Consider the following 21,778-nt stretch of genomic DNA (forward strand, 5'->3'; position numbering starts at 1 on the left):
TAGAAAATGTGTGTGGCCAATGGTGTGGGTCCAGGATTTTGTTCGAATTGGCTGCTTCAACTACTTGAAGCTCAGGTCTTTACATCTCAAATACTGAAAGTGATTACATGGAACAATCATGATGACTTTATGGTAGAGGAACCTCAAGCCTTCTCATGGTTAAGCCTCTTCATGACGACCACATCAAGTTCAAAGTTCAAAACAGATATGAAAGTACATATATGTCATCAAATGCTACCCTGAGATTAATTTTCTTGCAGGCATTCACAGTAGAGCAAAGAAATAGAATAGAATCAATGAAAATCTAAACACTGAGACTGACAAGCAACCAATGTACGAAAGAAGACAAACAGATAAATAAATAAATACTACTGAGAACATGAGGTGAAGAGTCCTCGAAAGTGACTCCATAGGTTGTGGGAACAGTTCAGTGTCGGGGTGAGGGAAGTTATCCGCTCTGAGTCAACAGTCCGATGGTTGAGGGATAGTAACCGTTCCTGAACCAAAACCTGGTGGTGTGACAGCAAAGACTCTTGTACCTCCTTCCGACGGCAACAGTGAGAAGGGCCGCGGCCTGGATGCTGCTTTAAATTATCACGCCCAACCCTATGCAAAATGTTAAAAAGAGGGTAAAATTCACCATCCCTCTCCAGTGAAACACTTATCTGTTCAAGTGTATCATTGGCATTGTGGGTGCCACGGTAGTGTGGCGGTTAGTGCAATGTTATTACAGCTTGGGGCCGTGGGAGTTCAGAGTTCAATTCCGACATCCTCTGTAGGAAGTTTGTACGTCCTCCCCATGAACGTGTGTGTTCCCTGCAGGCGCTCCAGCTTCCTCCCACAGTCCAAAGACACACCGGTTGCTAGGTTAATTGGTCATTGTAAATTGTCCTGAGATTAGGCTCGGGTTAAATAGGTGGGTTGCCGGGTGGTGAGGGCCATTGGGCCAGAAGGGCTTTTTCCATACTGTATCTCTAATCCAACAACCACAGGGAACGATTTCACTCCACAAACATGGCAGCATGGAGCATCCGTTTGTATCGTGTCTGATTGTTTCAAAGATTCAGCATTTTCACAATTAAACAGTAACAGGAAAACGGGAACACGGCTTTACTCATTCTTTCCTCTCAGCCTGTAGTGAAGAAATAAAACATTACATTCACTGACACTCACCTGTGCAAGACAGAATTACTATCTTCTTCTTTTTCTCAAGTTCATCGCTCCAGAGTCGTGTCCTGGGCCGATAGAAGGTTGACCAGCCCTGTGGCTTCCACTTTCACTGCACAGCTTCAGACATCTTCAAGGCGGAGATCCTTCCTCTCCCGGGGATGGGGTCTTTGGAGCTTCTGTTGGTGTTTCTGTAGCTCTGGGTTTTTATGGGATGGGATTGCTAGCCCCACGTCCAACCCTCCTCCTTTTGCATCTGGATTTGGGACCATCCATAGGAGTTATTATTATTTTATGGACTGTTGATAAATCCAATGTTAATCAGTAAAATAAAGTTGCCACCAAAATAATCAAGGAAAAGGCAGAACTAATTTTGAAATCTGAGTTATAAATACTTCATAGTTGGATTTAGGCCCACAGGACACAACAACACAGAAACAGGCCCTTCGGCCCACCTAGTCTGTGCTGCACTGTTGTTCTACCCAGTCCCAGGCCATAGCCCTCCATACCCCTCACATCCATGTAATTATCCAAAATTTCTCTTAAATCATAAAATCAAAGCCTCATTCACCACTTGTGCTGGCAGCTCGTTCCACACTCACACCACCCTCTGAGTGAAGAAGTTCTCCCTCAGGTTCCCCTTAAATATTTCACCTTTCACTGTTAACCCATGACATGTATTTTTAGTCTCACCAAACCGCAGTAGAAAAAGCCTTCTTGCTGTAACCCTTGGTATCATCTGCAAATTTGCTGACCCAATTTGTTCTAATATTGTCCTAAAGACGTTAAAGGTGATTTGGCCCATCATGGAACCACAGATATAGGAACAAGGTTCGACCATTCGGCCCATCGAGTCTGCTCCACCATTCCATCATGGATGATTTACTGTCCCTCTCAACCCCACTCTCCTGCCTTCTCCCCATCACCTTTGTCACTCTTACTAATCAAGAACCTATCAACTTCCACTTTAAATACACTCAATGACTTGGCCTCCACAGCCATCCCTGGCAATGAATTTCACAGATTCACCACCCTCTGGCTAAAGAAATTCTTTCTCATATCTGTTCTAAAGGGATGTCCTTCTATTCTGAGGCCGTGCCCTCTGGTCCTAGACTCACCCACCATAGGAAACATCCTCTCCACATCCACTTTAACCAGACTTTTCAATATTTGATAAGCTGCAATGAGATTCCCCCCCCCCCCCCCCATTCTTCTAAACTCCAGCAAGCACAGGCCCAGAGCCATCAAACACTCCTCGTACATTAACACTTCCATCCTTGTGAACCTCCTCTGGACCCTCGAATGCCAGCTCATCTTTTCTTAGATAAGGGACCCAAAAGTGCTCACAATACTCCAAGTGCATTCTGACCAATGCCTAATAAAGCCTCAGCATCAAGTCCATCCCAGCATTTGGCCTGGTTTAAGCCAGTTCCCCCTTCCCCATTTATCTCCAAGTCTATTTTTCCCTTTCACATGTCCATCTAACCCCCTTTGTTTCTCCTGCCACCCAATTCTAAACTCAGGCTGTATAAGGGTATGTATGGAGGCACTTTAACCTACTAGACCACATATCCTTTAGAAGTGGGAGGAAACTGAAGGACCTGGGAGAAACCCAAATGGCTACAGGGCAAACCTTAAAGTCCACTCTGAGAGCATCCGAGGTCCAGTTGTTATGTTGGTGCCCGAAGTGTTGTGACACCAGTGGGCTGCCCCCAGCACTTCCTCGGACTGTACTGGTCTTTGACACACATGACGCATTTCACTCTACGTATCGATGCTTTGACGTACACGTGAGAAATGAAGTTAATTTTTCTCCAAGATTGAACCGGAGTTGCTAGTGTTGTGAGACAGAACAAAATAACTTTAGGGAAAAAGCTTGTTTTGCCCCTGTGCTGTACTGGTTTTCAGTAACTCTTCATATTCCTTAACAGCAACCAGAAAAGAGCTTGTTCTTAATTTCAAAAATTAAACATATGGTTAGATTATTATTCTGCAATATAGATTGGGTATTCTAAACCGATAAGTAATGTTTGCATAGTTCTCATCAATTGATTTTCATATTTTAAAGTGTGTACTTGACATTTAGAACGACATTATCACGGAGGAATTCATCTCAGTGGCCTTTTAAGCTGCAGGTTTACAGCAGTTTTTCTTTACTGGTCGGATAAATGTGCCTCGGAATCCTAAATAGGTCACAACTTAACAGTGAGTGACAGAGAAAAATATGTTTCCTAATCAGGGCACGCAATATGTTATTAATAGCCGTCTGATGATACAAGCGTATTATCTGATACTGAGTTGCAATAATTCAGACAAGAAACATTCTTAGAATAGGACTTCTACAAGATATACAAATTTAGAGAGGTTTATTGGAGCTGATCATTAGAACATAGAACAGAACAGCACAGAGGTGGCCCTTCAGTCCATGATGTTGTGCCAACCCTTTAACCTACCCCAACATCAGTCTAACCTTTCCCTCTTACAGAGCCCCCCATTTTCTATTATCCATGTGCCTATCTATGAGTCTCTTAAATATGCCGAATGTATCTGCCTCTACAACCACCGCTGGCAACGTGTCCCATGCACCCACCACTCTCTGTGTAAACATCTACCTCTTGACATTCACAACACGCTGGAGGAACTCAGCAGGTCGGGCAGCATCCGTGGAAAAGATCGGTCGACTTTTCGGGCCGGAACCTCTTGACATCCTTCCTATGCTTTCCTCCAATCACCTTAAATTATGTCCCCTCATATTGGCCACTTCCACCCTGGGAGAAGTCTCTGGCTGTCCACTTGATCTATACCTCCATACACCTCTTATTATCTTGTACACCTCCAACAAGTCACCTCTCACCCTCCTTCGCTCCAAAGAGAAAAGCCCCAGCTCACTCAGCCAATCTTCATAAGACACGCTCTCTAATCCAGGCAGTATCCTGGTAAATCTCCTCTGCACCCTCTCTAAAGCTTCCACACCCTTCCTATAAAGAGGGGACTGAAACTGAACACAATATTCCAACAAGGGCTTTATGGAGCTGCAACATTACTTTGCGGTTATCTTAAGTCCTAGTGTCAAGTTTAGTTTATCTATATATCCAGTCTCGTCCATTTATGGCTTGTTCCGTAGCCAATTTCTCGCCAGTTTAATTAAATATTTAAGATCATGAGATATAGGAGCAGAAGTAGGTCATTTGGCCCATTGAGTCTGCTCTGCCATTCAATCATGGGCTGATCCAATTCTTCCAGTCATCCCCACTCCCCTGCCTTCACCCCATACCCTTTGATGCCCTGGCTAATCAAGAACCTATCTATCTCTGCCTTATATGCACCCAATGACTTGGCCTCCACAGCCGCTCAAGGCAACAAATTTCACAGATTTACCACCCTCTGAGTAAAGTAATTTCTCCACATCTCTAATCTAAATGGATGTCCTTCAATCCTGAAGTCGTGCCCTCTTGTCCTGGACTCCCCTACCATGGGAAATAACTTTGCCATTTCTAATCTGTTCAGGCCTTTTAACATTTGGAATGTTTCTATAAGATCCCCCTCATTCCCCTGAACTCCAGGGAATACAGACCAAGAGCTGCCAGACATTCCTTTTGGTAATCTTTTCATTCCTGGAATCATTCTCGTGAATCTTCTCTGAACCCTGTCCAAGGTCAGTATATCCTTTCTATAATAAGGAGCCTAAATCTGCACACAATACTCCAGGTGTGGTCTCACCAATGCCTTATAGAGCCTCAACATCGCATCCCCGCTCTTGTATTCTATACCTCTAGAAATGAATGCTGCCTTCACCACTGATTCAACCTGGAGGTAAACCTTTAGGGTATCTTGCACAAGGACTCCCAAATTCCTTTGCATCTCTGCATTTTGAATTCTCTCCCTATCTAAATAATAGTCTACCCGTTTATTTCTTCCACCAAAGTGCATGACCATACACTTTCCAACATTGTATTTCATTTGCCACTTCTTTGCCCATTCCCCTAAACTACTTAAGTCTCTCTGCAGGCTCTCTGTTTCCTGAACACTATCTGCTCCTTCACCTATCTTTGTATCGTTGGCAAATTTAGCCACAAATCCATTAATACCATAGTTCAATTCATTGACGCACATCGTAAAAAGCAGCGGTCCCAACATCGACCCCTGTGGAACTCCACTGGTAACTGGCAGCCAGCCAGAGTAGGATCCCTTTACTCCCACTCTCTGTTTTCTGCCGATCAGCCAAAGCTCCATCCATGCTAGTAACTCCCCTGTAATTCCGTGAGATCTATTTAAATTCTTTGTTCGTGAATTTGTCAGCTGCTTTGGAAAACCTTTATAACAAAAGGAGTAGTATGGATTTATAAGAATTTCTCTATTCTTCTTCTCTCTTTTTTGAATTCATCCAATTTCATTGAAGTACAATGATTGGATACTGATATTACAACATTTAACAAATGTCCTTGAGATACCCGAAAGTCTTCTTCTGATGTTTCACAGCTACAGACAAGACAATGCCTTGATGATAGAGTCAGTTCCAATAACTGAAGATACCAAGGTTTCTTTCAAGTATTGTCCACTAGAATAATCTATACGAACCCCTGTCAACATGCAAAATTGTTATATGATACCATTGTATAATGGATTCCCAATGCAGTTGTTCCCAGTTCCCAAACCATTGACGTGGTCCTTGTTAATCTGGGCAACAGCCGAGCTGGCATGACTCTTGTTCTTGTCACTCTCATCAGAGGTTTTGTGGGCAGATGTAATGTAAGCACGAGGGGTCCAGCCCAACACCCCAGCTGGGCTGCACCTTGGACCCCTCGTGCCGCGGGGCCCAGATAGTTCTGGGTGTTGTCCTCCGAAGAAATGCTGGGCTACAAAATGAAATACAGTGGAGAGTACTGTTATAATCCACCCCTGGAGACAATGTTTGGAAGCCAAGATGAAAACCACAAGGACGGAGGTCAGCAGACTCACTGAGCTGCAGAAGGGTGGGAAAACCAGACTCATCTCGGCTACTAAGGAAGTACAGAGGTATGTCCATAGCCGAAGCCCTGGAAACTGTCAAGCAACGGTTAACAACTCTGGCTACCAGACTACAGAGGCATATTAAGGACTCAGAGGCCAAGCAAATAAATGCACTCTTTTCTACAGAACCAGGAAAAGTATTCGCACATTTCCAGAACAACAACATGCCAGTACCTGAACCAACCAAAACAGCAACTGAAGAGTACTGGTAGAGTATACAGGAGAAAGAAGCATCACACATCACCAGTGCTCAGTGGCTGAAAGACCTACAAGTAAGCCTCTGCCATACCCCAGGGGAAGAGCCAGACACCATCACAGCAGGTAATGTCCAGCAACAGGGAGCAAGTATGAAGGACTGGACATCACCAGGGCCTGACGTGATTAACGCCTACTGACTGATGAAACTAACAATACATACCCGGCTGGCAGATCAAATGAACCAACTGCTTGAAGCAGGCTTCCTCCCCGACTGGCTCACTCAAGGAAGGATAGGACTCACAATGAAGGGTCCTCACAAGGCAGCAACTCTGTCAAAATACCAGCCAATAACCTGCCTGTCGACAACATGGAAGTTCCTGTCAGGAATCATCACCACCAAGCTGAAGGAATACATGTGTAAATTCCTGAGCCCTTCTCAGAGGGGGATTGATAAGGGAACCAGAGACTCCAAGCACTGATTACTGGTAGAGAAAGCAGTCATGCGAAACTCCAAGACCAGGCAAACCAACCCAAGCACAGCCTGGATCAACTACCAGAAAACATACCTCAATGCCCCACGCATGGATCCTGGAATACCAGTCTCTGTACAAAGCCAGCAAGACACTAAGGACATTCATCAAGAACTCAGTGGGTCATTGGAGGACAATGCTAGAAGCTAACCCAAAGCCAATAGCACAAGTGACCATCAGATGTGGAATATACCAGGGTGATGCACTGTCCCCACTGCTGTTCTGCAGAGGCTTGAACCCCCTCAGCCAGACCATCTCAAAGTGGAGTGATATCTAAGTGCCTAAGACTTTTGCACAGTTCTGTATATATATGTCTTGCTTTGTGTATCTGCCCCCAGTCTTCATCTAAATGCAGTTGGTCTAATTTAAGAAGAAATGTAATAATAGAATTTGCAGTCGGTATTTAAATCATCTAGATTAGTTTATACTGCTGGGTTAGCTTGTGGTTTCAGGCAGAGTTTAACATTTGATTAACCCTGCGAATATAGGACAATTGTGCATTGGGATTGAGAACCATCGTACTCACTGCCTGTGGGTAATTTGGATTCAATTTGGAAATTAAAATTACTCCAGCACTCAGGTCTAAAAATGTTCCAGGGGACCGAACTTAGCACCATAGCACTGCAGGATATTCTCAATAGTTTTGTAAAGTTAGAAATGATCACCAATAGCTGTAAGACTTTTCAAGAGTTTAGAGGGATGTGGGCCAGCTGCTGGGAGATGGGACTTGCTTTAGCATACACTTTGGTTGCCAGGAACACAAATGGGCTCAATAGTCTTTTCTCTACTGTACAACTCCAGATTGTATTTATTTGTCACACGTATATTGAAACATACAGTGAAATGTGTCATTTGCGTTAATGACCAAGACAGTCCAAGAATGTGCTGGGGGCAGCCCACAAGTGTTACCACCTTCTGGCACCAACACAGCATGCCCACAAATCATTAACCCCAATCCATACATCTTTGGAATGTTGGGGGAAACTGGAGCACCCAGAGGGAAACCACGTGGTCACAGAGAGAACATACAAACTCCTTTCAGACACTGGTGTGTATTGAACCTGGTCTGCGGCACTGAAAGTGTTACACTAACTACTGTGCCACTGATGGTACAAACTCCATGCTTAGGAGTTGATCAACAGCAGCAAGATCAATTCTGTGTTGTTTTCTATGTCGTCAACTCCGGGTACCCGACGCAGAGCAGTGGTGAGATGCGTTGCTTCAGTTTTGGGTAGCTTGTTGTCTATTTCTCTTTTAGACTGCTTGACTGTGCTAAGCCTACATGGATTCTGGTGCAATTCTGGTTCATTAGCTCATTGGCGAGGGCGACAGTTGGGGAGATGTGTTGCCTAGGTTGTAGCACGGACCGGGCTCTCAGGCCTTGGGGATCGCACGTTGCGGCCGCTGGGGAAGGACTCCATGCTGGGTTGGAGGCTGGCCTGTCCTGTCAGTGCTGCCCTCCAGTGTTTGCTCCCAGGAAGACAGGCTGGGTTGCATTCAGCTGCGGCTGGACGTGCAAGATATGAGGAACTGCTGCGGGCTGTTCTTGCAGAAACATGGCTCCAAGATAACAACCATGCACCATCAACCTACAGGTCATAGCACTCAGGGACTTGGGCTATATTATTTTTTAAATACATAGCTCTTTATATCTGTATGCTTTTCTGTTGTCATAATTATATGTGCTGTGTGCTGTGAGTGACAGCTGGTTCTACATTTTTGCACCTTGGCTCGAGAGGAACATCGTTTCATTTGGCTGTATACATGTGTATGGTTAAATGACAATTAAGCTTGAACTTGTGATGGCACCAGAAGTGTGCCAACACTTGTGGGCTGCCCGGAGTACACCTTCGGATTGTGTTGATCACTGCATATTTCGATGTACGTGTGGCAAATAAAGATGATCTAATCTAATTTAGATGTTAGCTGTGAGGAGGATGCAGGGTGACTTGGATAGGTTAGGTGAGTGGGCAAATTCATTGCAGATGCAATTTAATGTGGATAAATGTGAGGTTATCCACTTTGGTGGCAAAAACAGGAAAACAGATTATTATCTGAATCATGGCCGATTAGGAAAAGGGGAGGTGCAACGAGACCTGGGTGTCATTATACACCAGTCATTGAAAGTGGGCATGCAGGTACAGCAGATGGTGAAAAAGGCGAATGGTATGCTGGCATTCATAGCAAGAGGATTCGAGTACAGGAGCAGGGAGGTACTACTGCAGTTGTACAAGGCCTTGGTGAGACCACACCTGGAGTATTGTGTGCAGTTTTGGTCCCCTAATCTGAGGAAAGGCATTCTTGCCATAGAGGGGGTACAAGGAAGGTTCACCAGATTGATTCCTGGGATGGCAGGACTTCCATATGATGAAAGACTGATGGACTGGGCTTATACTCTCTGGAATTTAGAAGATTGAGGGGGGATCTTATTTAAATGTATAAAATTCTAAAGGGATTGGACAGGCTAGATGCAGGAAGATTGTTCCCGATGTTGGGGAAGTCCAGAACGAGGGGTCACAGTTTGAGGATAAAGGGGAAGCCTTTTAGGACCAAGATGAGGAAAAACTACTTCACACGGAGAGTGGTGAATCTGTGGAATTCTCTGCCACAGGAAACAGTTGAGGCCAGTTCATTGGCTATATTTAAGAAGGAGTTAGATATGGCCCTTGTGGCTAAAGGGATCAGGGGTATGGAGGGAAGGCTGGTAGAGGGTTCTGAGTTGGATGATCGGCCATGATCATACTGAATGGCGGTGCAGGCTCGAAGGGCCGAATGGCCTACTCCTGCACCTATTTTCTATGTTTCTATGTTTGTAATGCAGCTACAAATACATCACATCATGTTCCAATGGCAATTGAGCCTTTTGGTTCAGATTGATACATTTCTTTGTCTTGCCTGTCAGTCAGAGTCAGAATCAAGTTTAGTATCACTGGCACATGGAGAAGTACACTTAGTCCCAACACCCTGCAACGAGACCATAGCCCTCCATGTCTCTACTATCCATGTACCTATCCAAACTTCTCATAAACATTGACATCGAGCTTGCGTGGACCACATGTGCTGGCAGCTCATTCCATACTTCCGCAACCCTCTGAGTGAAGAAGTTTCCCCTCATGTTCCCCTTAAACTTTTCACCTTTCACCCTTACCCCATGACCTCTAGTTATCGTCCCACCCAACTTCATGCAAAAAGCCTGCTTGCATTTACCCTATCTATACCCCTCTCAATTTTGTATTCCTCCGTCAAATCTCCTCTCAATCTTCTATGTTCTAAAGAACACAGTCCGAACCTCGTCAATATTTCCTTATAACTCAGGTCGTCCACACCCAGCAACATCCTTGTAAATTTACTCTGCATTTATTCAACCTTGTTTACATTTTTCTTGTAGGTAGGTGACCAAAACTGCACACAATACTCCAAATGAGGCCTCACCAATGTTCTTATACAACCTCAACGTAACATCCTATATGTCACGAAACTTGGTGATTTGCGGCAGCAGTACATTACAATACGTAATAATAAAACTGTAAATTTCAGCAAGAATACATATATACAGCACTGTAAAAACTATAAAGCAAAAATGCTTTCAAAATAATGAAATTAAAAGCTTCTATATATCAAAAAGTTGACTATAAGAGCAGTAAACAGTAAAAACTGAAGCACATCACTATTTGGTGTAGCCACCCTTGGCCTTTAAAATGGCATCAATTCTGTCGTGCAGTTTTATAAGAAAACCGGCTGGTAGGTTGTTCCGAGCACCTTGGAGAACTTGCCATAGCTCTTCTGAAGACCTTGGCTGTCTTGCTTGCTTCTGTCTCTCCAGGTAATCACAGACAGCCTTGATGATGTTTAGATCAGGGATCTGTGGAGGCCATACCATCTTAAACCAGACAGATAAGGTGGGGGCATTGCGTGCATTGGTGCTGTTTCCTGCACCCAAGCAGAGCTCGTCGACTTCATCAACTTTGCCTCCAACTTCCACACTGGCCTCAAATTTACCCGGTCCATTTCTGGCATCTCCTTCCCCCTTCTCAATCCCTCTGTCTCAATCTCCGGAGAGAGTTTATCTACTGATGTCTATTACAAACCCGCTGACTCTCACAGCTACCTGGACAAGACCTCCTCCCCCCCCTGTTACTTGTAAAATCGCCATCCCCTTCTCTCAATTCCTCCATCTCTGCCACATCTGCTCTCAGGATGAGGCATTTCATTCCAGAATGAAGGCGATATCCTCCTTTTTCAAAGAAAGGGGCTTCCCTTTCTCCACCATCAACCCTGCTCTCAACCGCATCTCTTCCACTTCACGCATGTCTACTCTCACGCCATCCTCCCGTTACCCTACCAAGGATAGGATTCCTCTTGTCCTCACCTACGACCTTACCAGCCTTTGCCTCCAGCAAATAATTCTCCATAAATTCCGCCACCTCCAATGGGATCCTACCACCAAGCACATCTTTCCATTCCCCCCACTTCTTGCTTTCTGCAGGGATCGCTCGCTACACCACTCTCTTGCCCATTTGTCCTTCCCAACTGATCTCCCTCCCAGCACTTACCCTTGCAGGCGGAACAAGTGCTACACCTGCCCCTACACCTCCTCCCTCACTACCATTCAGGGCCCCAAACAGTCCTTCCAGGTCGGGCGACACTCCACCTGTGAGTCTTTTGGGGTCATATACTGTGTTCGGTGCTTCTGGTGTGGCCTCCTGTATATCGGTGAGACCCGACGTAGATTGGGAGACCATTTCGCCAAGAATCTGTGCTCCATCTGCCAGGAGAAGTGGGATCTCCCAATGGCCACCTATTTTAATTCCTCTTCCCGTTCCCATTCCGATCTGTCTATCCATGGTCTCCTCTACTGTCACGATAAGGCCACACTTAGGTTGGAGGAACAACACCTTATATTCTGTATAGGTAGCCTCCAACTTGATGGCATTAACATTGATTTTTTGAACCTCCGGTAATGAAACCACCCCCCTTCCTTCACCATTCGCCATTCCCTTTTTCCTCTCTTGCCTTATCTCCTTACACATCCATCGCCTCTCTCTGGTGCCCCTCCCCCTTTTCTTTCTTCCATGGCTTCTGTCATCTTCTATCAAACCCCACCTTCTCCAATCCTGTATCTTTTTCACCAACTTCCCAGCTCTTTACTTCATCCCTCCCCCTCCTGGTTTCACCCATCACCTTGTGTTTCTTCCTCTTCTCCCCCCCCCCCCCCCACAACCTTTTAAATCTACTGCTCATCTTCTTTATCCAGTCCTGGTGAAGGGTTTCGACCCGAAACATCGACTGTACTCTCTTCCATAGATGCTGCCTGGCCTGCTGAGTTCCTCCAGCACTTTGTGTGTATTGCAAGTGGAAATGGTGAATGTGGGTTGGATTTCAACATTGAAGAGAAGTTTGGATGGGAGGGGTATGGGGAGCTGTTATCTTGGTGCAGGTCTATGAGACCAGGCGGATTAATAGACGAGGCAGTCAGCATGGTCCAGACTGGCCAAAGTGCCTATTTTTGTGCTGGAGTGCACTGTGACTCTATGACCATACGTGCACAAAAACACAAAGAGTGGCAGGAGGCCACTCTTCCCATAAGCCTGTACTACCATTCAATATGAGCATGGCTATCTGCCGCAGGGCTCAATCTTTAAAAACATTCCCTGCCTCCACTCTTCCAGTGATCTATACCCCACAATGCTGGGACAAAGAAAACTCCAGAGATTGACCATGCTCTGTTAGAAGAAATTCCGGTCCTCCTCTACTGCAAGCGATTGTCATAGAGTGATACAGATCAGAAATAGGCCCTTTGGCCCATCTGGTCCATGCTGACCAAGATTCCCATCTGAGTAAGTCCCATTTACCAGTGTTTGGTCCATAACCTTCCAAACCTTTCCTATCCATGTAGGCCATAAGACATTGGAGCTGAATTAGGTCCCTTGGTCCATCGAGTCTGCTCCACCATTCAGTCATGGCTGATCCCTTTTCTCCCCTCCTCACCATGCCAGAGTCCAATGATTTATGAAAGATCATTACTAATGCCTCCACATTCTCCACTGCTACCTTTTTCAGAACCCTAGAGTGCAGTTTATCTAGTGTGGGTGACTTAGATTTTTCAGCTTTCTGAGCATCTTCTCCCTTGTAATAGTAACTTCCCTCACACCCTTCAGTATCTGGCACACTACTTGTGTCTTCCACAGTGAAGACTGATGCAAAATACTCATTTAGTTCATCTGCCGTCTCTTTGTCCCCATTATTATTTCCCTGGCCTCATTTTCTAGTGGTCCTCTGTTCACTTTCATCTTTTTTTTACACAATTGAAAAAGCTTTTCCTATTCACTTTGATATTGTTTGCTAGCTTGCTTTCATATTTCATTTTTCCCTCTAATGATTCTTTTAGTTGCACTCTGTAGGGTTTTGAAAGCTTCCCAATCCTCTGTCTTCCCACTAATTTGTGCTTTGTTGTATGTCCTCTCTTTTGTTTTTACATAAACTTTGACTTCCCTTGTCAGTCATAGTTGTACAATTTCACCATTTGAGTATTTCTTTGTTTTTGGAATACATCTATCCTGCACTTTCTTCATTTTTCACAGAAACTCACGCCATTGCTACTCTGCTGTCAGCCCTGCCAGCAGCTCCTTCCAATTTACTTTGGCAACTCCTCTCTCATACCACTGTAATTTCCTTTACTTCACTGAAATACTGCTATGTCAGACTTTACTTTCTCCCTACCAGATTTCAAGTTGAACTCAATCATATTCTGATCACTGCCTCATAAGGATTCATAGAACATTGAACATAGAATAATACAGCACAGTACAGGCCCTTCAGCCCACAAACCCTGCCTCCCATATAACCCACCACCTTAAATTCCTCCATATTCCTGTCTAGTAGTCTCTTAAACTTCACTAGTGTATCTGCCTCCACACTGACTCAGGCAGTGCATTCCATGCACCAACCACTCTCTGAGTAAAAAACCTTCCTCTAATATCCCCCGTGAACTTCCCACCCCCTACCTTAAAGCCAAGACCCCTCGTACTGAACAGTGGTGCCCTGGGGAAGAGGCGCTGGCTATCCACTCTATCTATTCCTCTTATTATCTTGTACTCCTCTATCATGTCTCTCATCCTCCTTCTCTCCAAAGAGTAGAGCCCTAGCTCCCTTCATTTCTGATCATAATGCGTACTCTCTAAACCAGGCAGCATCCTGGTAAATCTCCTCTGTACCCTTTCCAATGCTTCCACATCCTTCCTATAGTGAGGCGACCAGAACTGGACACAGTACTCCAAGTGTGGCCTAACCAGAGTTTTACAGAGCTGCATCATTACATCGCGACTCTTAATCTCTATCCCTCGACTTATGAAAGCTAACACCCCATAAGCTTTCTTAACTACCCTATCCACCTGTCAGGCAACTTTCAGGGATCTGTGGGCATGTACCCCGAGATCCCTCTGCTCCTCCACACTACCAAGTATCCTGCCATTTACTTTGTACTCTGCCTTGGAGTTTGTCCTTCCAAAGTGTACCACCTCACACTTCTCCGGGTTGAACTCCATCTGCCACTTCTCAGCCCACCTCTGCATCCTTTCTTTTACCTTAAGCTCCCTAATCACCTCTGGTTCATTATATAACAGCCAATCCAGTATAGCTGATGCCCTAGTCGGCTCAATGACAAACTGCTCTAAAAAGCCATCTTGTAGGTATTCAACAAACTCTATCTCTTGGGATCCATTCCCAATCTACTTGCATGTTAAAATCTTCCATGACTATCATAACATTGCCCTTTTGACACGCCTTTTCTATTTCCTGTTTTAATCTGTGGTCCTCATCCCAGCTACTTTTGGGAGGCCTGTACACAACTGCCGACCGAGTCCTTTTACCCTTGCAGTTTCTTAAGTCAAAGCACAAGGAGTCAACATCTTCCGATCCTATGTCACATCTTTTTAATAATTTGATGCCATTCCTTACCAGCAGAACCAAGCCACCCCCTCTGCCTACCTTCCTATCCATCTGATACAACGTGTAACCTTGGACATTCAATTCCCTACAACCATCCTTCAGCCACAACTCAGTGATGGCCACAACCTCATACCTGGCACTCTGTAATAGCGCAACAAGATCATCCACCTTATTTCTTACGCTCATGTACCCGTCCAATTGCCTTTTTATAGCTGTTGTAGCTGCCCTGCCTCAGCCACTTTCACTGGCAACTGACACCATGGAGATATCATCCTTTCAGAGGCGCCTCTGAATCTTTCTGCTCTTACCTTAAACCCATGCCCCCTAAGCTGCAGAAAGTTGTAAACTCAGCCACCTCTACTATGGACACCAGCCTCCCCAGCATCTAAGACTCCTTCTAAAGGAGATGCCTCACAAAGATGGCATCCATCATGAAGTGTTCCTATCACCCCCTTCTCATTGCTACCATCACGAACCTGAAGGCACATGCTCAATGTTTCAGGACCTGCTTCCTCCCCTCTGCGGTCAGATTTCCAAATGGACAATAAACCCGTGAACACTGCCTCACTATTTTTGCTCTCTTTTTGCACTGATTATTTTAACTTAGATAGAATGAATATGCAGAGGGTGTTTCCTATCATGGGGGAGTCTAGGACCAGAGGATGTGCAGAGGATGTTTCCTATCATGGGGGAGTCTAGGGCCAGAGGACATAACCTCAGGATAGAGGGACTTCCATTTAGAACAGAGATGAGGAGGAATTTCTTTAGCCAGAAGATGATAAATCTGTGGAATTCACTGCCACAGACTGCTGTGGAAGCCAAGTCACTGGGTACATTTAAAGCAGAGGTCGATAGGTTCTTGATTAGTCAGGGTTTTAAAGGTCACAGGGAGAAGGCAGGAAAGTGGGTTCAGAATAAATCAGCCACGATGGAATGGTAGAGCAGATGTGATGAGTGCATGGCCTAACTCTGCTCCCATGTTTTATGGCCCATTTTGGCCAACATGCTGCAGCTGTGTTGGACTATTGATATTCAGTCTGAGAGTAAAGATGATTAAAATAAGATCAAACTTCTCTTTGTAAACATTTTGTATCCAGTCCTGTGCCTACCATAATGTGAATAATAACTGTTACTGGTCACCTGAGTATTATTCTCTAAAAGTTATCCTAATGTATTCTGTACTTAATAAAGTTAGGGCATTCTTTTCTGTAAAAGAGGAAATGAAATAATTTAATTTTTGAACCATTATTCTCCTCCACAGTAAGCTGTACTTCAGCTGCTGAGTACTTTGCTCATTCCCAAAGTAATTAAATTGCAGCATCATGTTTGCCAAATACATTAAAAATTAAATTTAGAGTCTGAGAAAGAACCGCTCTGTCTGGGCCTGCCTAATTCTAAAACTATTCATTTCATGAGTTTTTGTTTTGCTTTCTGATTGAAAGGAGATAACTCTGTCCATCAGTTTTGTACTGTAGTGAAGCTCCAAGGAGGTTGTGCAACTTGACTTCCATTTCCATTCCTCTTTATCCTTTCCTATAATTGTCCACTTCTAAACGGGCAGGTGTGATAACTTTTTACTGTTGGACTTACTGATCTGGTTAACAACGGATGGTGCAATCCGGGGTATATTACGATCGAGGAATGTGTTTGCAGACTGGATATTGAACTTTTTACTGTTGGACTTCGGCCACATTCCACCGTGATACAACACTTGGCGGCACGGGAGGTCGTTCCTGCCTGTGGCCATCGAACGTGCAGCTCCTCCCGTGGAGGGTCAGACACCCTGAGCCAATAGACTGGTGCTGGACTTATTTTCCATCTGGCATAGTTTGCATTTTGTGGTTTGATTGTTGGAGGTTTTGTATTGCTATATTTACGTTCTATTCTTGGTTGGTGCAGCTGTAACGAAACCAAATTTCCTTCGGGATTAATAAGGTATATCTATCTATCTATCTATCTATCTGTCTAAAGGAATCAGCCATGATGAAGGGTCTCGGCCCGAAACATCGATTGCTTATTCCTTTCCATTGATGCCGCCTGACCTGTTGAGTTCCTTCAGCATCTGAATATATTGTTCTGGATTTCCAGCATCTGCAGAAGCTCCTGTGTCTATTATATCATGTATGACAGTGATGTTTGCAGTAAATTTTGAAATCCCCATTTGATTTCATTACCCTTCCTGAGAAAAACCTTTAAACTTCCTTCATAATTATAACCACTTACTCTAATTATTTTTACTCTGTTCTGCCCATAGCTCACAAATCTTTCCTGTAATAGCATTCCCACACAGTAGCCAATGTTTAAATTGCCTTAACCTGCATTCAGTGGCCACTTTGTTAGGTACATCTGTACATCTGCTTGTTGACGTAGATATCTGATCAACCAATCGTGAGGCAGCAACTCAATGCATAAAGGTATGTGGACATGATCAGAAAGTTCAGTTGTTGTTCAGACCAAACATCAGAATGGGGAGGAAATGTGATCTAAGTGACTTGGACCATGGAATGATTGTTGGTGCCAGACGGGGTGGTTTGAATATATCAGAAACTGCTGATCTCCTGGGATTTTCACGCACAACAGTCTCTAGAGTTTACAGAGAATGGTGCAAAAAAAAAGCATCCAGTGAGCAGCAGTTGTGAGAGAAAATGTCAAGTCTGGCCAGAATGGTTCAAGCTGACAAGAAGGCAACAGTAACTCAAGTAACCACCTGTTACAACAGTGATGTGCAGAAGAGCACCTCTGAATGCACAGTATGTCAAACCTTGAAGTACATGGGTTACTGCAGCAGAAGAGCACAAACGTACAGCTCTTTCAGTACGTTGGATGAACTCAGCAGGTCGGGCAGCATCAGTTAGAAACGATGAGTCGACATTTCGGGCCGGAACCCTTCGTCAGGACTGAAGAATGAAAGATGGGGAAGGATTTGAAGAACGCTTGTAGCTTCAGTTGAAAGACCAGTAATTTGAAAGACAAAGGGGTGGGGGAGAGGAAGCATTGACGTTATAGCCCTGAAAACAATGGGTAGTAGAAGAAGGAGACGGAACCATGAAGGAGCTGGGGGAGGGGGCAGAGTGAAATAGGGATAGGGGAAGGGAGGGTGAGGGAATTACTGGAAGTTGGAGAATTCTGTGTTCATACCAAGGGGCTGGAGACTACCTAGACTGTATATGAGGTGTTGCTCCTCCAGCCTGAGTTTAGCCTCATCATAGTAGTAGAGGAGGCCATGTATGGACATATCTGAATGGGAGTGGGAAGCAGAGTTGAAGTGGGTGGCTACCGGGAGATCCTGTCTGGTACGGCGGACGGAGCGGAGGTGCTCGACGAAGCGGTCCCCCGATCTGCGTCGGGTTTCACCGATGTAGAGGAGGCCGCACTGGGAGCACCGGATGCAATAGATGACCCCAACAGACTCCCAAGTGAAGTGTTGCCTCACCTGGAAGGACTGTTTGGGGCCCTGAATGGTGGCAAGAGAGGAGGTATAGGGACAGGTGTAGCACTTACGCTTGCAGGGATAAGTGCCGGGTGGAGAAGAGGTGTAGGGTTAGGTGTTTACGAACGTACAGCCAGTGGCCCCCTCATTAGGTATGGGAGGTAGCTAATGATGTAGTCACTGACTATGGATCTGTTATTTGCTATTATACTCAATTTCCTAAGTACAATATCCCATTTATAGATATGCAACTGACCGCTTCCTTTAATGAGCAATTATAAAATTGTCTTTGACCTTTGGCACCTAAAAATATTTCAGTAAAAATAATAACCATGTTAAGAATATAATTTTAAAACTAATAAAAACCTGAAGTATTTTTAAACAGGATTAATGATGTAAGAAATTATAAATTATTACAAGGTTCCTTTCTTCTAATTATTTACCAGGATGCTGTCTTAATTTGAGAGTATGTCTTATGAGGATAGGTTGAGTGAGCGAGGGCTTTTCCCTCTGGAGTGAAGGAGGATGAGAGGTGACTTCATAGAGGTGGACATTGATCCAGGGCAGGTGTGGCTAATATGAGGGTACATAATTTTAAGGTGATTGGAGGGGAGTATGAGGGGATGTCAGGGGTATGTTTTGTACTGAGAGTGGTTGGTGTGTGGAATGCCCTGGCTGGGGTGGTGGTAGAGGTAGATACGTTGGGGACATTTAAGAGACTCTTAGATGGGCACATGGATGAAAGCAAGATAGAGGGCTACGTGGGAGAGAAGGGTTGGATTGATCTCAGAGCAGGTTAAAAGGTTGGCACACCGTCATGGGCCAAACGTCCTGTTCTGTGCTGTAGTGTTCTATGTTTTATGTATCTCCTGGCTTCAGGCCCAGTTAGTGCTTGCTCAGTACCACCAAACGTTAAGCAGCACATTGCTTCCTGCCATTCTTTTTCATTAACTGATGATTTTTGAGCCAGTGTATGACATGCTGCTGTGGTCATACACCAAACAGGAATAAATATCAAGTCAAGAATGTTGTCTATTTCCTAGCATTTTCAATGCCAATAATTCAAGAAGTATTTTCTTTGCTGTCGGGTATTTGACTGGTGAAAACCAATATAACAGGGATCGTTATACAACTGCAGATCCAGTTCGATGGCAAACACGGAATCTCTGTTCATCTAACAAATGACCCACTTTCTCTTTGGATGACCTCATTGGGAATTAAGTATATAACTGTGGCTGACAGGGGGAGAGAACGACTGCATAAAAGTCAAGGAAAGGGCATACAAGGTAGCAAAGAGAGTGTGAAATTGGATGATTGGGAACCTTTTAAAATACTATGAAAGGCAACTAAAAAGCCATAAGAAGGGAAAAGATGAAATATGAGAGCAAACTAGCCTATAATATAAAACAGGATACTAAAAGTTTTTAAAAACGCAAACAACAGGAATTCTGCAGATGCTGGAATTTCAAGCAACACACATTAAAGTTGCTGGTGAGCGCAGCAGGCCAGGCAGCATCTCTAGGAAGAGGTACAGTCGACGTTTCAGGCCTAACAGTTAGTCCTGATGAAGGGTCTCGGCCTGAAACGTTGACTGTACCTCTTCCTAGAGATGCTGCCTGGCCTGCTGCGTTCACCAGCAACTTTGATGTGTGTTACTAAAAGTTTTTGCTGTAATATAAAGAGTAAAAGGGAAGTGAGAGTCAGTATTGGACCACTGGAAAATGATGCTGTTGAGGTAGTAATGGGGGACAAAGAAATGACAGATGAACTTAATGGGTACTTTGCTTCACTCTTCACTGTGGAAGACACTAGCAGTGTGCCAGAGGTCTGTGAGTGTCAGGGAGCAGGAGTGAGCGCCATTGCTATTACAAAGCAAAAAGTGCTAGGCAAACTCAAAGGTCTGAAGGTGGATAAATCACCTGACCAGATAAATTACATCCCAGAATCCTGAGAGAGATTGCTAATGAGATAGCAGATGCATTTGTCATGATCTTTCAAGAATCACTTGATTCTGGCATGGCTCCAGAGGACTGGAAAAGTGAAAATGCCTCACTGTTTAAGAAGGGAGGAAGGCAAAAGAAAGAAAATTATAGGCCAGCTAGCCTAACCTCAGTGGTTGGGAAAGTGTTGGAGTCTATTTTTAAGGATGAGGTTTCGGGGTACTTGGAGACTAATGACAAAATAAGTCAAAGTCAGCATGGTTTCTGTGAAGGGAAATCTTGCCTGGCAAATCTGTAGAATCCTTCGAGGAAGTAACAAGCAGGGCGGACAAAGGAGAGGCAGTGTATGCCATTGATTTGGATTTTCAAAAGACATTTGATAAAGTGCCTCACATGAGGATGCTTAACAAGATAAAATCCTGTGGCGTTACAGGAGAGATACTGGCATGGGTAGAGGAAGGACTGACAGGCAGAGGCAGCGAGTGGGAATAAAAGGGGCCTTTTCTGGTTGGCTGCCAGTGACTAGTGGTTTTCCTCAGGGGTCAGTATTGGGACCAATTCTTTTCACATTGTTTGTCAATGATTTAGATAATGGAATTGATGGCTTTCTGACAAAGTTTGCAGATGATATGAAGGTAGGTGGAGGGGTAGGTAGTGCTGAGAAAGCAATGCGATTCAAGTAGGACTTAGACAAATTGGAAGAATGGGCAAAAAAAAAAGCGGCAGATGGAATACAGTGTTGGGAAATGTATGATAATGCACTTTGGTAAAAGGAACAATAGTTCAGACTATTACCTAGATGAGGAGAAAGTTCAAACATCAGAGGTGCAAAACGACTTAGGAGTCCTCGAATAAGACTCCCAGAAGGTTAATTTACAGGTTGAGTTTGTGGTAAAGAAGGCAGATGCAATGTTGGCATTTATTTCCAGGGGAATAGATTATAAAAACAAGGAGATAATGCAGAGCCTTCATAAGACACTAGTCAGGTCACACTTGGAGTACTGTCAACAGTTTTGGGCCCCATATCTCAGAAAGGATGTGTTGTCATTGGAGAGAGTCCAGAGGAGGTTCACAAGGATGATTCTGGAAATGAAGGGGTTAATATATGAGAAGTGTTCGGCAGCTTTGGGCCTGTACTCACTGGAATTTAGAAGAATGCCGGGAGATCTCATTGAAAGCTACTGAATGTTGAAAGGACTAGATACAGTGGATGTGGAGAGGATATCTCCTCTGGCGGGGTGTCCAGAACCAGAGGGTACAGCCTCAAAATTGAGGGGTGACCCTTTAGAACAGAGGTAAGGAGCAAATTTTTTAGCCAGAGGGTAGTGAATCTGTGGAATTCTCTGCAGCAGACTGTGGTGGAAGCCAAGACAGTGGGCATATTTAAAAATTGATAGCTTCCTCATTGGTCAGGACGTCAAAAATTATGGCGAGAAGGCAGGTGTATGGGGCAGAGTGGGATCTGGGCTCAGCCATGGTGGAATGCCGGAGCACACTCGATGGGCTGAATGGCCTAATTCTGCTCCTATGTCTTATGGTCTGACGTTCTGGGCTAA

The 21,778-nt window shown here is 44.5% G+C and overlaps 1 protein-coding gene across 9 annotated transcripts in view; it reads left to right on the top strand.

Moving 5' to 3' along the window:
• The window catches only part of rgs3a (regulator of G protein signaling 3a), a 385,868-nt gene that overhangs the window by 300,895 nt on the left and 63,195 nt on the right, over nt 1–21,778 (top strand). The window lies entirely within an intron of this gene.

This window comes from Mobula birostris, chromosome 22 (genome assembly GCF_030028105.1).
Source record: "Mobula birostris isolate sMobBir1 chromosome 22, sMobBir1.hap1, whole genome shotgun sequence".
In the NCBI taxonomy this organism is placed as follows: Eukaryota; Metazoa; Chordata; class Chondrichthyes; order Myliobatiformes; family Myliobatidae; genus Mobula; species Mobula birostris.